At 47.3% G+C, this 13,969-nt stretch overlaps 1 pseudogene; it reads right to left on the reverse strand.

Moving 5' to 3' along the window:
• Nucleotides 1-5,318: 5,318 nt before the first annotated feature.
• Nucleotides 5,319-13,112, reverse strand: LOC100757079 (annotated as a pseudogene).
• Between the last annotated feature and the right edge of the window lie 857 nt (nucleotides 13,113-13,969).

Raw genomic sequence — 13,969 nt, forward strand, 5'->3', positions numbered from 1 at the left:
TGCCTACATATGTGTTTGTGTGAGGCTGTCAGATCTTGGAGTTACAGACAGTTATTAGCTGTCATGTAGGTGCTGGGAATTGAACCCAGGTCCTTTGGAAGAGCAGTCAGTGTTTTTACTGCTGAGCCATTTATCTAGCACCCCAATATTGGTTAAAAAATACCCCAATATTGGTTAAAAAAAAAACTTTTAACGGTAGATTAACGGTCTCACCACACTCAGAAATTGAGAAACTCAAAGTAGACTGCCAAACCCTGCTGCACAGCGCACACCATAATCTTCTTGGTAAATTAGAGAGTCATATGGGGAAGTGAGAAGCTAATTTTTAAAAATTTCTCTAAAATTCTAATGGAGTTTATTGGCCAATAGAAAGATAAAGTATGATTTATACAGTCAATGAAATGTTACTTAGCCTTTAAAAGGATGGAAATTCTGACCCAACATATACACGATCTGATTCCAACTCATAGAGACCAACAGAGGTTTCAAACTTGGGGAGACAGAAAGAAGGTGGAGTCGGGACTGGAGGAACTATTGGAGATGTGTTTAATAAGTCCAGACCTTCAGGATAGGGAGAGAAGAGAGTTCTAGAGATGAAGGTAGGGATGGCCACACAGCATTGTGAATATATCCAACACCACAGAACCACATACTTAAAACAGTTAAGATGATGGGTTGAATGTCATGTATATTTTATCATAACTCAATCTTTATATGCCACACACAACATGCATATCCAAAGAGTGTATGAATGAATGTCTGGTTTAAACCAAGCTCCAGAGGCTCTACCTCTGCTTAAAGAAATAGTGTCATAGTGGTCTCATGCATCCTCAGCATCCTCCCCACCCCGCCCTCAAAAGGGTCAGGTGCATCCTTCCTGCTTCCTTCCACCACTTCCAGGCAGGGGATGGTGATGATCCCATGTCCCCTGTGGCTCCTTTCCTCCATGAATATTTTGGGAGTGTTTTTCTTCCTTTCTTTTCTTGCTATTTATCTGTTAAACTTGTATACATGCCATCTTCTCTTTGCTGTGTCTCATATATTTTACAGTTAGATATAAATATGTAAAGTGTTAAATATGAAAGCTGACACCTTGAAAAAAAAACAAACTGTTTTCATAGCCTCTGGATAGAGAAACATAACACCAAAGACAGAAGCCACAGTGCACAGGTTGTCAAGTTCGATGGCAAAACAGCTTAATGTGCTTGTGGATAAAACGTACTTTAAGCGGAGCAGGGAATGTGACACAAATACTAGAAAAAAAGTGAGAGAAAAATGCATGTCCAAAAATCGGACTGATGGAGACCCTCCCCTCCCCATTGCAGAGTATAGTGACACATTTGAGAAGGCTTAGAAATAGACAATTCACCCTTTCACCAAGGAATCCCACTGTGAGGAACAACCAGAGATGTGCACTAAAATGTAGTGTTATATTATTTATGATTTATTAAAGTCTGCCTGAGGATTCAGAAAGCAAAGTCAGCCACAAGCCATAGAAGTCAGGCACACACCTTTAATTCCAGCAGCCAGAAGCTAGGAGGTGGTGGTACAAACCTTTAATCCCAAGACCCAGGATTAAGAGATAGACGGATCTCTGTGAGTCCAAGGCCACCTACATCTACACAAGATTGGTCCAGTCCTAAAGAGAAACAGCTCACACAAAGATGATCTCAGCGCCTGGGATCGCACGCTTTTAATCCCAGCACTAGGGAGGTAGATAAGACAGGAACAAAGTCTCAGTAGAGAACATTCACTCTCCAGCTACATTGAGGATAGGAGGCATTCATTCTCCAGGCATGTAGAGAACAGGAACCCCCCCAGCCCTGTTAGAGGTAAGAGCTCTCTGGTAGCTCGACTGCTTTGCTTCCCTGATACTCAGGTTGAACCCCAGTGTCTGTCACTGGGTCTTTTAATTTGTCGTGTTACACTAAAATTCATATACAAGACATCTTTCGAAGTCGCATCTGTAATCAGGAGAAAAATGGAAGTGACCCAAATGGTATGCAGCAGGGGACAGCTCTAAACATCAAAGTCCCCGAAATGCTCTCCAGAGTCCTGTCTGTGTGAGCAGGGAACAGGTTAGAGTTTAGTTTTGTGACAAAAGCAGACAGTACTCTGATAGATGGCTTTCTGGAGCACAGTTGATGCAGTAGCTCTGAAAAGCATTCTGACACTCTCTTTTCAAGCAACACACATAGACTGTACACCACAAAATTTAATCTCGGCCCCTAACCCCATAGAAATAGAAGCGTGTGATTGCATGAAGCTGAGACGGTGTTCATGGAGCTTTATTTACAACAAATGAACAGAAAACAGCCTAGGTATCAGCAGCTGAGTGATGATCACACTGCGGTATGCCACGCTGTGGGATAGGGCTCAGCACTGAAAAGTGTGTGCGTGGGGACTTCTGGATCTGTCTCCCTAGTGTTGAGACGAAGCTCTTCACGAAGATCCCATTAAGGGATCTATCACACATGCTGATCTGAAAAAGGCAAACCAGAGTGACAGGAACCAAGTTTTCAGGGTAGGGGATCATCGGTTAAGTATGCAGAAGGAGCCTCTGGGGTAAAGGAAGTGCTCTGTGTCATGATGTGTCCCAGGCTGCCTGCCAGTGTCCCTTCACACTGCTAAGTCTTCTCCGTAAGGGTGTAGCTAGAGCACTCATGTGCAAGAGTTCTTGGGTTTAATTCCCACCATTGCTCCCCCGCCCCCCAAAACAAAACAAAAAAAACTCCAACTGAGCTAAATCATGAAGTTTTTAAAAATGTTGTTCCATTTATCCAATTATGATGTTCAGAATAAGGATTTTTAAAATTTAAAGTCAGTTACAAAATGACATAATGACTGGGGGTTCATTTTTTGTGTGAACATTTGTGCAGGTGCAGAGACTCTGATAACAAAGTCCACAGTTTTGATGGCTGAACTAAATTAAGTTTTGCTTTCCAGTTGTGGACAGCACAAATCCTGATATAACTGGCTATCTGAGGCCTTTCCACATGGTGACATTTTCTTCCCTCTTGTGACTCAACAAAGGCTTTCTACAGTGGCCATCCACACGGAAGACAATAATGGAGGCAACAGTCTGTCCCCTCAACTGTCCCAGCCTGGAGCGGTCTCTGTGAATTGAGTCACATGACCCCACCTCAACAGCAAGGAGGCTGGGAGGTAGCAGGAGAGATAAATACACAGCTAATGCAGGTTCTTCCCTCCGTGTCACTTGTTTTGCTTACAGGTAGGAACTAGCCCTCATTCTTGAAACTGCCAGCCTTTAGTAACAGCCCATTGTGTGGGGTCCCTGGGTGACATCCACTGTCAGTCAATTCATAAGGCTCCTCTCTGCCCACAGCTTTTTGGGCTAAGAGAACAGGTCCTCAAGTCAGCACTCAGGAGGCAGAGGCAGGGGGATCTCTACGAGTTCGAGGTCAGCCTGGTCTACAGAGTTCTAGGACAGCCAAGGTGACACAGAGAAACTCTGTCTCGGGAAAAACCAAAAACCAAAAACCCAAAGGAAAAGAGGTCCTGTATCCTCTCCACACAGCCCAGGGACCAGAGAGGCACAAGAATCACTCCCGCCAGACACTTTCTAGATATTCCAAATCCTGAGCCATTTTGGGACCCTGCTCCAAGCAGTCTGGCCACCCAGTGAATCTCCTATGAGGCCTATTGTCACTCTTTAGGGAGGAAGCCACCTGCTAGGGGCCTTTCAGAGCCTCACTGTGGTTCCTTTCTCTTGCTTTGTTTTCTTGTCTTAGCCCCATGGGGAGAAAGATTTCCTGCCTTCCCCAGCTGACATCTTGTCTCTTAGAGAAGGGTGATAGTCTATTTAATCCCATTTTAAATTTCAAGTCATTAAGGGTTTTTATAAGCTTTGGCATGGCCTCTACACTCCCCTTACAGCCCAAGGCGTCTCCTCTGGTGCTCACATTACTATATTCTATACTATTCTACATCTAACTGGTAGCCTATTGCAATAAATGCATCTCCTATACTGCCATGGCTTCTGCCTCTCAGTGGTCTCAGTAATGCCAAGGGCAATCTGTGTAGAGAGAGCTAGTAGGAGGCCATGCCCTTAGTCCAACCTTCAGCCTGAGACACCTTTCTGTGCTGAGAGGATTTGTAGGGTTTAAGGTTCCAAGGGCTTGAACTGCTGAACTATCTCTCCCTGGGAGGAATCTAGAAGTGCAGGAATGCTCCCTCTCCTTACACCATCCTTTTTTTGGGATGATTTATGTAGCTATAGACTGTCTTAGATATGACTTAGAATATACAGACCATGCAGTGAGAATATATTGTTATTAGCATAAACAATACAAAAATTTTAATTTTAAAAACGTGAACTACAGAAGATCAAGCAGTAACTACTGATTTACAAAGTCATTATCAGCATTCAGAAGTAATACTTAATTAGAAGTTACAGGTGATTGTGGGTCACTCCACATGGGTGCCGGGAACCAGACTCAGCTCCTCTGCAAGAGAGCCACACTGTTTCTTAAACCACGGAGACATTGCTCCCGCTCTGTAAATGACATTTCTTTGCTAATGTTGTATAACTACCCAACAATGACAGTGGTGAAATATAATTTAACAGTGTCATACCAATTTTACTAACTATAAAGATTTTTTTCCAATATAGGGTGGAGGTGGAGGCTCTTGTCCCACCTGTCCCCACAGATACTTTGCTCCAAATAAACACATGGATGCTATATTAATTATAAAACTGTTGGCCAATGGCAAGGGCTTCTTATTGGCTAGTTCTGTCTTAATTATTAATCTATAACTACCAATCTACGTATTTCTACATGGCTTTATCTTACCAGAAAACACCTGGCTAGTCCTATCCTTCCAGTCTCTACATGGCATCTCCTCAAGGTCTCTCTCTGCCTACCTTTCCCAGAATTCTCCTCGTCTCCTGGTCCTGTCTATCTTCCTGCCTCTATTGGCCAAACAGTGTTTTATTCATCAACTAATAAGAGAAACACAAATACAGAAGGACAACACCCATCAAAAGGGTCTGAACACACAGTCCTGCTGCCTCACCCCCTAGAGTGCTGAAGTCATAGGGACAATCTCTAGAGTGCTGAGGTTACAGGGACAGCCTCTGGGATGCTGAGGTTATGGGGACCCATCACTATTTGGAGATAGAAAATACTACTAACAAATACTCATGGACAGTTTGTCAACCCATAAATCTAGAGGACCATTTGTTCACTAGTAAACTGAATTGTTTTCTCTGATGTGAAATCATTTTGCTTGAATTCTTTTTTGGTTAATCCAAACTAGGAATATGCAACTTTCTCCTAAAATTTAAATTACTTTTTCTACAAATTAAATTCTCTGATTTTCCTATCAGCTTCCTTTAAAGATCTCTGCATGTTCAATATGCTCGCTCAAAGTTTGGCCCACACCAAATGGTTGTCTAACCTAAATATGGACCAATCCTTGTGGAGAAAGTACAGGTGCACAGCCTAGACCCCTGGGCAATCAAAAAGGTGACCCCATAACTGGAGCACCCCAGTCTGGTGTGGTAGGGGGTGGGGTCAGCTGTTAACTGGCTATACAGTATTCCCAGACATCACCAGGTCCAAACCATTGCTTCTGCCTGCCACTGTAACAAATTCAGTAAATACACCATCCCCTTCATATTCCACTTTAGTTCTTTGCTTTCATCTGGTCCTTTATGGGCAGATGTTACTCGGAGTTCACATAAAATCCCCAAATTTCCACAAGCCTTCTTAATTTTCTCACAATGACCAAGGTCAGAAGCCATCAGCACTGCAGCCAGGCACTGACTGACTTCAGAAGCAACTCCACTAGATCTGCAAGCCACTCAACGCTTTTCTTTACCATCTGCAGTCCTTCTAGGGTTACTTCTTTGAGGCCATGGTAAGACTGTCTTTCTTCTGATTCCGATCTCCCGATGGCCAGAGTCTCCAAGAATTATTATCAATAACATCAGCAAGAACAATCTCTTTCCCATGCTCATCTTGGTGGATTTCTGACTTATCTGATTCCTTTTTGATTCTTTTCAAGTCTCCTGCAGCTGAGAGCTGTAGGTATACACGTTCACCCAGTTCCCTCTGCAGTAGAGCTAGGAACTCAGGACTAACTTGGTTGCCTTCTAGGTAATCACTGGACACAGCTTCACTATGAGATTGGCCTCAGCCATGCTGGGCTATTGTCCTGGTTATCCCCAGCAGGCCAGGCTAAGGCTGCTATTGTGGGAATCTTGATGGCAGTAATTTTCACCTTAAGTCAGCTTTGCTCACTCTTTTGGCTCTGTCTGTTTGTTTTGTGTTATCTGGGTGGTACCCAGAGCCTTGCCACAGTGCTCTACCACTGAGCCACACCCTCAGTGGCTCTGTGTCAGCAACACTAGGTCTGGCTGCATTAACCAAGTACCCTCATGGTTCATATTAGAGATGTTCATTCTGCCCCTGCACAGTCCCCTGCAGTGGGGTGGGGATCTGGGACTGAGCATCCAGCTCCCTCCTTCTCTTATACTGATGTCTTCCAACATAACTAGAGCAGTGGAAGAAGGAAATAGAGGAAGGGCGCCAGGTCAAAAGGGCTTCAGGTTAGTGGCATACACTGCTCAGATTAGGGGAAACCGCATGTGTGGTTATGAGAGTCCATTCAAGGCTGGGAGGGCTGGGTCAGTGTGGGCCCCAGGCACCCAGTGATACTCTAACAAAAGCCCTCAGGGCAGGCCCACACCGAGGCAGATGAAAGTGAGATACTTACTTGACACAGTGCAGCAAATAAGAACTAAACTAGAAAGGGAAAGATGGGAGACACGGATGGGAAAGTGGGAAGAAGGGAGAGAAGGAGGTAGGTATTCCTGAAAGGAAAGATGGGAATAAAACAGCAAAATGACACAAAAGTGGATCGCCGGTGATTCCGACTCGCCCTTCTCTGAGGGTCCAGAAAACCCATTTCCGTAAAGATGATCTGCAATGCTTGCAGTTCAACTCCACGCAAAATGAAAATAGTGGGGTGTGGGGGTGCACACCTGTAATCCCAGTGCTTGAGGGGGTTGTTGAGGCAGAAGGATAGAATTGGAAGCCAGCCTGAGTCCTTCTAGGAGGAGGGAGGGACAGAGAAGGTGTTGTAACAACACATGCCACAAAATCCAAAAAATCCATTTAAATGGAGCCAACCAAAACTTGGAAATCATTTACAGACAGAAGATGGAGGTGGAAAGAGCAGAAAAGATGTGCTAGACATTAAGAAAGGATGGCAACCAAAGAGCACTCTCAACTCGGAACAAAGATGCCGGGAGGCAGCACCTGTCCACATCCGGGGCGAGGCCACCTGGCTGAGAACCTGGCTGATAGGAGTGCAGCAAGACTGGAGACACAGCAAGACTGAAGGGAAAGCCTTCATGTAGGAACCAGGCAAAGAGCTCCCAATCTCATAAATACCAGAGCCATGGACATAGTCCCCAACTATGTGAAAACTTGAAATAGCATTGGCTAAGCAGAAGAACTGAGCTGAGTGTTGGGATTAAAGATGTGTGCCACCCAACACTCTGGAGGCAGAGGCAGATTCTGAATTTCAGGCTAGCTTGGTCTACATAGAGAGTTCTAAGTCAGCCAAGGCCATAGTGAGACTGTCTCAAAAGAAAGAAAAGGAAAGAAGGAAGGATGGTTCATTTTAGAGATGGTTCCACAGCATAAGGGAGAATCAGGTTGCTTCCATCTTCTGTGTATTGATATATATATATATACATATACATATATATATATATATATACATATATATATGTATATATATATTTGCCTTATAGTTAATAAATTGGCTACCTCATTTCCAGCTGCCATGTCCTTCCACAGACTTCAATCTCCCTTTCTTATTTCACTGGCTCTCTGGCTCAGGAGGACCATCCTTACCAGCCCATCCCCAGCCCCCCCCCATGTGCCTGAAGGTAGCCATACACTAGCCACTGACAATGGAGGGTGTGATTCCTGGAGTATGGCGATTCTAGCACGGGGTGCAGCTACTAGGGTATCTTTGATGGAAGAAGAGTCCTCTTCTGTTGGGGAAGATCGTGCTCTCTGACCAGGTAGGCAAGTTCTTGAGAGGTACACATGGAGGGGACGGGGTGGGGAGTGGGGGGAGGACACTCTGAGCTAGCCAGGTCAGCAGAATCAACCAGTCAATGGGATGACAAATGCAGCAGCCAGATTGCCCCCACGTCTGAGCGTGCAGTCCTCTAGTGCCTGGATTAGTCAGGACTCATCCTCCGGATCTATCTAAAAGAACTCTCTGTGGTGATGGAGATGTCTTCAATCTCCTCCCCACGGCATCCACCAGCCCCATAGCTGCTGTGCAATTAAGTGTAACTTGTGCACCCGAGGCACTGGCTCTGTGCTGAGGGAGTATTGCTTAATGTGAATTGGAGCGGCTGCATTTGGCTGCCTGAGGGCAATACGGCCTGGAGGCTGGACACTCGGAGTGAATCTGAATGTGTTAGCAGCAAGGGCTATGGCAGTGGAGGGAAGCTCTCACACTCAGGACAAGGTCTCATGAGGAAGAGGCAGGGGAGGATGCTGGAGGCCCAGCGCATCCTCCTTGCAGTAGAAAATTGAGGGCTGAAGAGATAGCTCAGTGGTTAAGAGCACTGAATGCTCTTCCAGAGGTTCTGAGTTCAATTCCCAGAAACGACATGGTGGCTCACAACCATCCATTATGAGATCTGGTGCCCTCGTCTGGTGTGCAGATATACATGGAAGCAGAATGTTGCATACATAATAAATAAATAAAATCTTAAAAAAAAAAAGAAAGAAAGAAAATTGAGAGAGTGAGCCTCAATTGGACCAGGCTACAGCTTGAGGGCCAGGGGAGGGAGGGAGCTAAAGCTCAGCTAAAGCAGGTCCCCTGCTGAGAAGGTGCCTGAGAGCACTTTAAATGTCCTTCTCTCCTACAAGTTCCCAGCCTGCCATCACCAGCCCCACCTTGGGAGGGTGACTAATTATCAGAGGAGACTGGCTGCAACTTTCAGGTGGGGTCACCCCATGCCACAAAAGCCACAGGCCTCCTCTGGAGCTCCAATGGAAGGGCCTTTTCTGGGCCATGACTGTGTCTGTTTGTCTCAGGGACAGTGATTCCCTGTGAGGGAATCAGCTGTGAGCCAACACCTCAGCAAGAGAAATCAAAGCTGAGACGTGGTAATGTGAGCAAGGATAGCAGCTAAGGTTGTCCTGTGAGCTGGGTGTAGACCTAGGAAATAGCAGCCTGTGGTACTACAGTGGCACTCCTTCTGGGTGGGGCAAACCTGCTTTAGAGCAGGACACCATTCCAACCTTCTTGCCTCTTGCTGGCTAGGTTCTGTTTAGCCAGTTATTTTATATCTTGGGCCTCTGTTTCTTCATCTGCAAAGTGGGTATCTTAACACTATTTCATGGGATGGTGGAGCCAGATGTTTTGCCCTGGGCTTCTATCACTGAGTGGCATGGCCCTGGAAGCCTCTCATAGGAACGGATTCAGCCTGAAGATAAGAACAAAGAGCAGGAATAGAAAGCAATTACCTTGGCTAGGCTTTGAGGATTGTATGTGAGCTTGTCATGGACTATCAGAGTGGGTCACATGACTGAAGGCTTAGCTACTGCAGGGGTATGTCATACAGTGACAGAACAGAAAGAAAAAGTTCTCTAGACAGCACATCCGAAACTTCAGCCCAGACTTATGTGCCAGAGCATATAAGCCTTGCTCTCCAACCTCTCTGTCCGTCCACTCTATGGCTGAGCTCCAAGCCTTGCTTTCCTTTCTGATGTGACGGTTGTATGTCGGTTGCAGTGGGATGAAGGCCACCTCCTCAGCTGCTCCTTGTCAGCTAGCATGGTGGCTTGAATGAGAAATTTCCCCCACAGGCTCGGGTATTTGAACACTTGGTTGGTTCCTCGTTGGTTGTGCTGTTTGAGGGGTTTTGGGAGGTGCAGCCTTGCTGGAGGAACTATGTCATCGGGGGTGGGCTTTGAGAGTTCGTAGCCTCACCACACTTCCAGTTCTCCCTTTCTACTTTGTGTTTGTGGTTGAAGATGTGATCTCTCAGTTTCCCGTTCATTCTGCCATGCCCACCACTTGGTGTGATGTTCCTCTGCCATTATGGACTCTTATCTCTCTAGAATCAAAACCCAAATGAACTCTTCGTTCTATAAGTTGCCTTGGCCATGGTATTTCTTCACACCAACAGAGAAGTATTTAATATGCATGGAGAGGTAAGTTTCCATCTGAGCTGAGCGGCTGGGGCCTGCCCTAGAGGGAGGCACGGGGATGGCAAGTAATGGTGGTGTCTTCAACAATAGAACTGTGATTGTCTGTTGAGCACTTTTCTCAGTTTATATACTTCACTTTTCATGATGATATTCTAGGGCTAGATATGTATTGCATTTGTAAAGGAGGTGGCCTGTTCAAACTCTCACAATGAGTCACGAGGGGCAACCCTGGGAACCAAGTGCGCTAGCATACAACTGAAATCCCATAGTTCCTGGGCAGCCTAAGCTGTATAATGAGACTCTGTGTCAAAGAAAAAGGTATGTGGTTTTGGAAAGGCAACACCAGCAACCCTGCTCATACCCACCCATTCAACCAGATTCGGGGGCTGGGACATGCAGCCATGGGCACCAGGCCAGCTGCTTTGTCTGTGACAGTGCTATCATCTACTCTCTTGAAACCGGGGAAATGGAAACAATGAGGCTAAGCCATGCACCCAGAGTCACATAGCTTGTAAATTTCAGGGCCAGGAAGTGACCGTCACAGTGCTTGAAGACAAACATGCCTTGAATGTCCCAAGCATCAGGGCCAGCTTGGGAAATGGGCCTTGAGTGAAAGAGCAGGCATCTTTCCCAGCCCATCTCTGAAACACGCATCTCTGAATGCCAGAGGGATGGGAAAAGATATCTGGGGAGGCAGGCTTGTCTTCCTGACTTTGGAAAGATATGAACACATGTGTGCTAACCCCACACAGGGCATCAACAACGGACCAAAGTGGCAATGCCACTCAAGTACCACTTGGTGAATCAGGGGTTTGCTGGGATCAATGACAGGAGTAAGAGTGAGGAGTCACTTTCAGGAGCAGGGATGATGTGAAGACAGCCTCATCACTGAAAAGCCCTCCCCAGAGTGGGTGATGACTCACGAAAGGCGCAGGCAGCTTGACAGGCCAGAGTCTATCAGGCAACTCTGTGGGCCAGGGGTTCTGCTTGCCTAGCAGCTGTTTTCTGTGTTCAGAACCTTTGGACAGGGCCTTGTGACTCTAAGGCCAGCTTTCCTGGACATGTTCCTCTGTTTTATTAGTCTCACGAGCCTCAGGGAGGGCATATCTCATTTTGGAGGAAGGTCCTAAGTGGAGTCCCTAGGAGTCCAGGAAAGAGTGGCAGGAGGGTGATCACTGGTCCCTTGAGGGGCTGGGTTCCTCCTGTGCCCTCACTTTGAACCCAGACCACCAAAGGCAACTGTAGAGCCTGGCTGTGGGAACTGTGCCCTGGAGGTGTATGACAGTGACAGCAAAGGGAAATAACTCTTACTTCCCAAGCATTTACTGAGCACAAGTCTCCTCTCAGGGTCCAGGTCTAAGAGGTAGGGGTGGCCACCCCAGGAAGACAAGTGCATGTTGGACTGGGTACTCATCTCTCCAGCCAGCAAGCAGAAGGCTGGGGTTGGACTCTGGGCCTTGCTCTCTGTACCCCAGGTCTGATATTGCTTCGGAAACCCAGGTCCAGGGAGCAGAAGGGACTTGCTCATCCTCCCAGCACTTGCATGGAAGAGCCCTAACTGAAAGTCCCAGATGAAAAATTTCTATACCTGATAAACCTCTCTGCTGATGCAATAATCCAAATCAGACCAAAGCAAACTGAATTAGAAAAAACCCACATTTAATGGTAGGCTCCCGGATAGCCTACCAGCTCCCCAGAGAAGAGATGGGAAAGGGAGACCAGAAAAAAAACCGTGAGTCTGTTCTCTGGGGGACAGTTTAAATACCCTGTAGGAGTGGTCTTGAGTATCTCTTGGGGAGGGACCATCATTTGGCAGGCTTTCTGAGATGCAACAAGGTTTGGAGAGAGATGGGGGGGGCTTGTGTGGAGCCTCCACCATAGCACCAGGTTCATGGTGAGGCCCAAGCCTTGCCCACCTTCCTTCAGCCCACAGGAGGAGCAGCGATAGCAGTGGCATTTCCCTCAGAGGATCTGCTTAGAGAACAGATGAAGTGGAGCTCCCAGTGTGGGCAGGCTCTTAGACACAGTAAAGTTGTCGCCAACTCAGGTTGCTAGGAACGCTGATGCTTGTGACAGTCCAGTGAGGAAGACGAAAGGTTGAGAGTGGCCTAGATCCCTGAAATGAGAAGGTGGTACAGGTGGTGACCTGGCAGTAGCAGGCAGTGTGCTTCAAAGACTGGGTGCCCCTTGGGTGAAGGCTGTTTGGCAGTGGCTTCCTTGACTCTCACCGGCAGGCCATAGCTCTGGTGACATGTGATAACGTGCTCAGGTGGCCTGGTACAGGATCAGCTTGTTTCTAATGTTTTATGCCTGTTCCCTCAGGTGGGGTGGTAACGTGGGCTGGCATGAGGATGCCTCAGGCAGACATCAGCGGGGGCCAGGAACTTCACTTGACCACCACCCAGCTCGGGTGCTTTTGTGGCTTTCTTTTGAGGTAACACTGGGGAAGCTGAGGTACAGAAACATCATTTATTTTGCCAAAGCTGAACAACTAGGAAAGGACAGAGCTAGGATTTGAACCCAGGCTCCCCAGCTCCAGATGCTATGAAAGTGGCTATGAAGCTATCAGCCTTGCCAGAGCCTTCCTGACCCCTGGCCTGTGCCGTCACCGGCCCACACTTCCTGTTACACCTTTCTAACAGCTCACCTGAGCCCCATCATGCATTCCCTTTGGCTGGTCAAGGAGCTCATAACGCTCATCCTAGAATAACCTCTACTTGGCCGAAGGTCTGGGCCTCAGGTCAGCTCAAGTGGTACTCCAGGCTCTCTATGGCATGATTGTGGGAGCACACGGGTTCGCCAGGCCCCTGCTGGGAACTCCTGTGGAGCTTTACCTACTGGCTTTGGGAGTACACCTTGTGGGGTGGGAAGGGATACCTTCCCCTCCTCCAACGCCATCTCGCCACACTGCCTCCCCTCCGGCTCCAAACCTTCTGTAGCGGTTCCGTGTGCATCTTGACCCTCCCCCAGCTTTCCTTGGGCCCTTCTCCTCCCTTTGATCTGTCTGCCTTACTGCAGAAGGAGCTATTCATAGCCAAGATGATGCAAAATTTATAAAGTGTGGCTGGCAAGGCTGAAACCGCCCCCAGCACATGGCACACTGCCCCCACCCCCACCCTGGAGGTTCTTTCTCCATGTGAGGGCAGTGAATGAGCGTGTGAAGGTGAGTGGGTGTGTGAGGGGGTTGAGTTGCTTCACTATTAAGCTGCTGTTGCTGCCATGGTCCTGGTGGGTCATCTTCCCCTTCCTTGCCCTTCCCTTCTTTCGTCCTTATAGCCCTGGAGTTGGAACCCAGGGCCTCTCATATGCTAGGTGGGTCATTTGGTATCCAGCCTAGTCTGTTTTCAGCCTTCGCCACTTTTTACTTAATTGGTTAATTTAGTTGTCATTGGTCTCTGTTTTGAGGCAGGGTCTCGTGTAGCCCAGGCTAACCTCAGACTTGGTGTATAGCAGGAATTGGCCTGGACCTCAGTTCCCTGCTGCCTCTACCTCGTGAGTGTTGGGATTGTAGGCGTATGCTACCACACCCAGCTCAGGATGCTGGAATGTATGGCTCGTGGAATGGCTGCTTCCAGCTGAGTAACACAGCGTGACCACATGCACTTGTCATTTTTGTGGTGAACACACTGCTCACGCTTTTCCAAGACTGAATGATTCTGCCTTGTAGACAGACACGATATTCTGCTCGTGCCTCATCATGGATAGACGGAGCTTGTTTTGCCTTCTGGCTGCTATGCATGGCTCTGTTGCCAAAG

Source organism: Cricetulus griseus, chromosome 7, assembly GCF_003668045.3.
Source record: "Cricetulus griseus strain 17A/GY chromosome 7, alternate assembly CriGri-PICRH-1.0, whole genome shotgun sequence".
Lineage (NCBI taxonomy): Eukaryota > Metazoa > Chordata > Mammalia > Rodentia > Cricetidae > Cricetulus > Cricetulus griseus.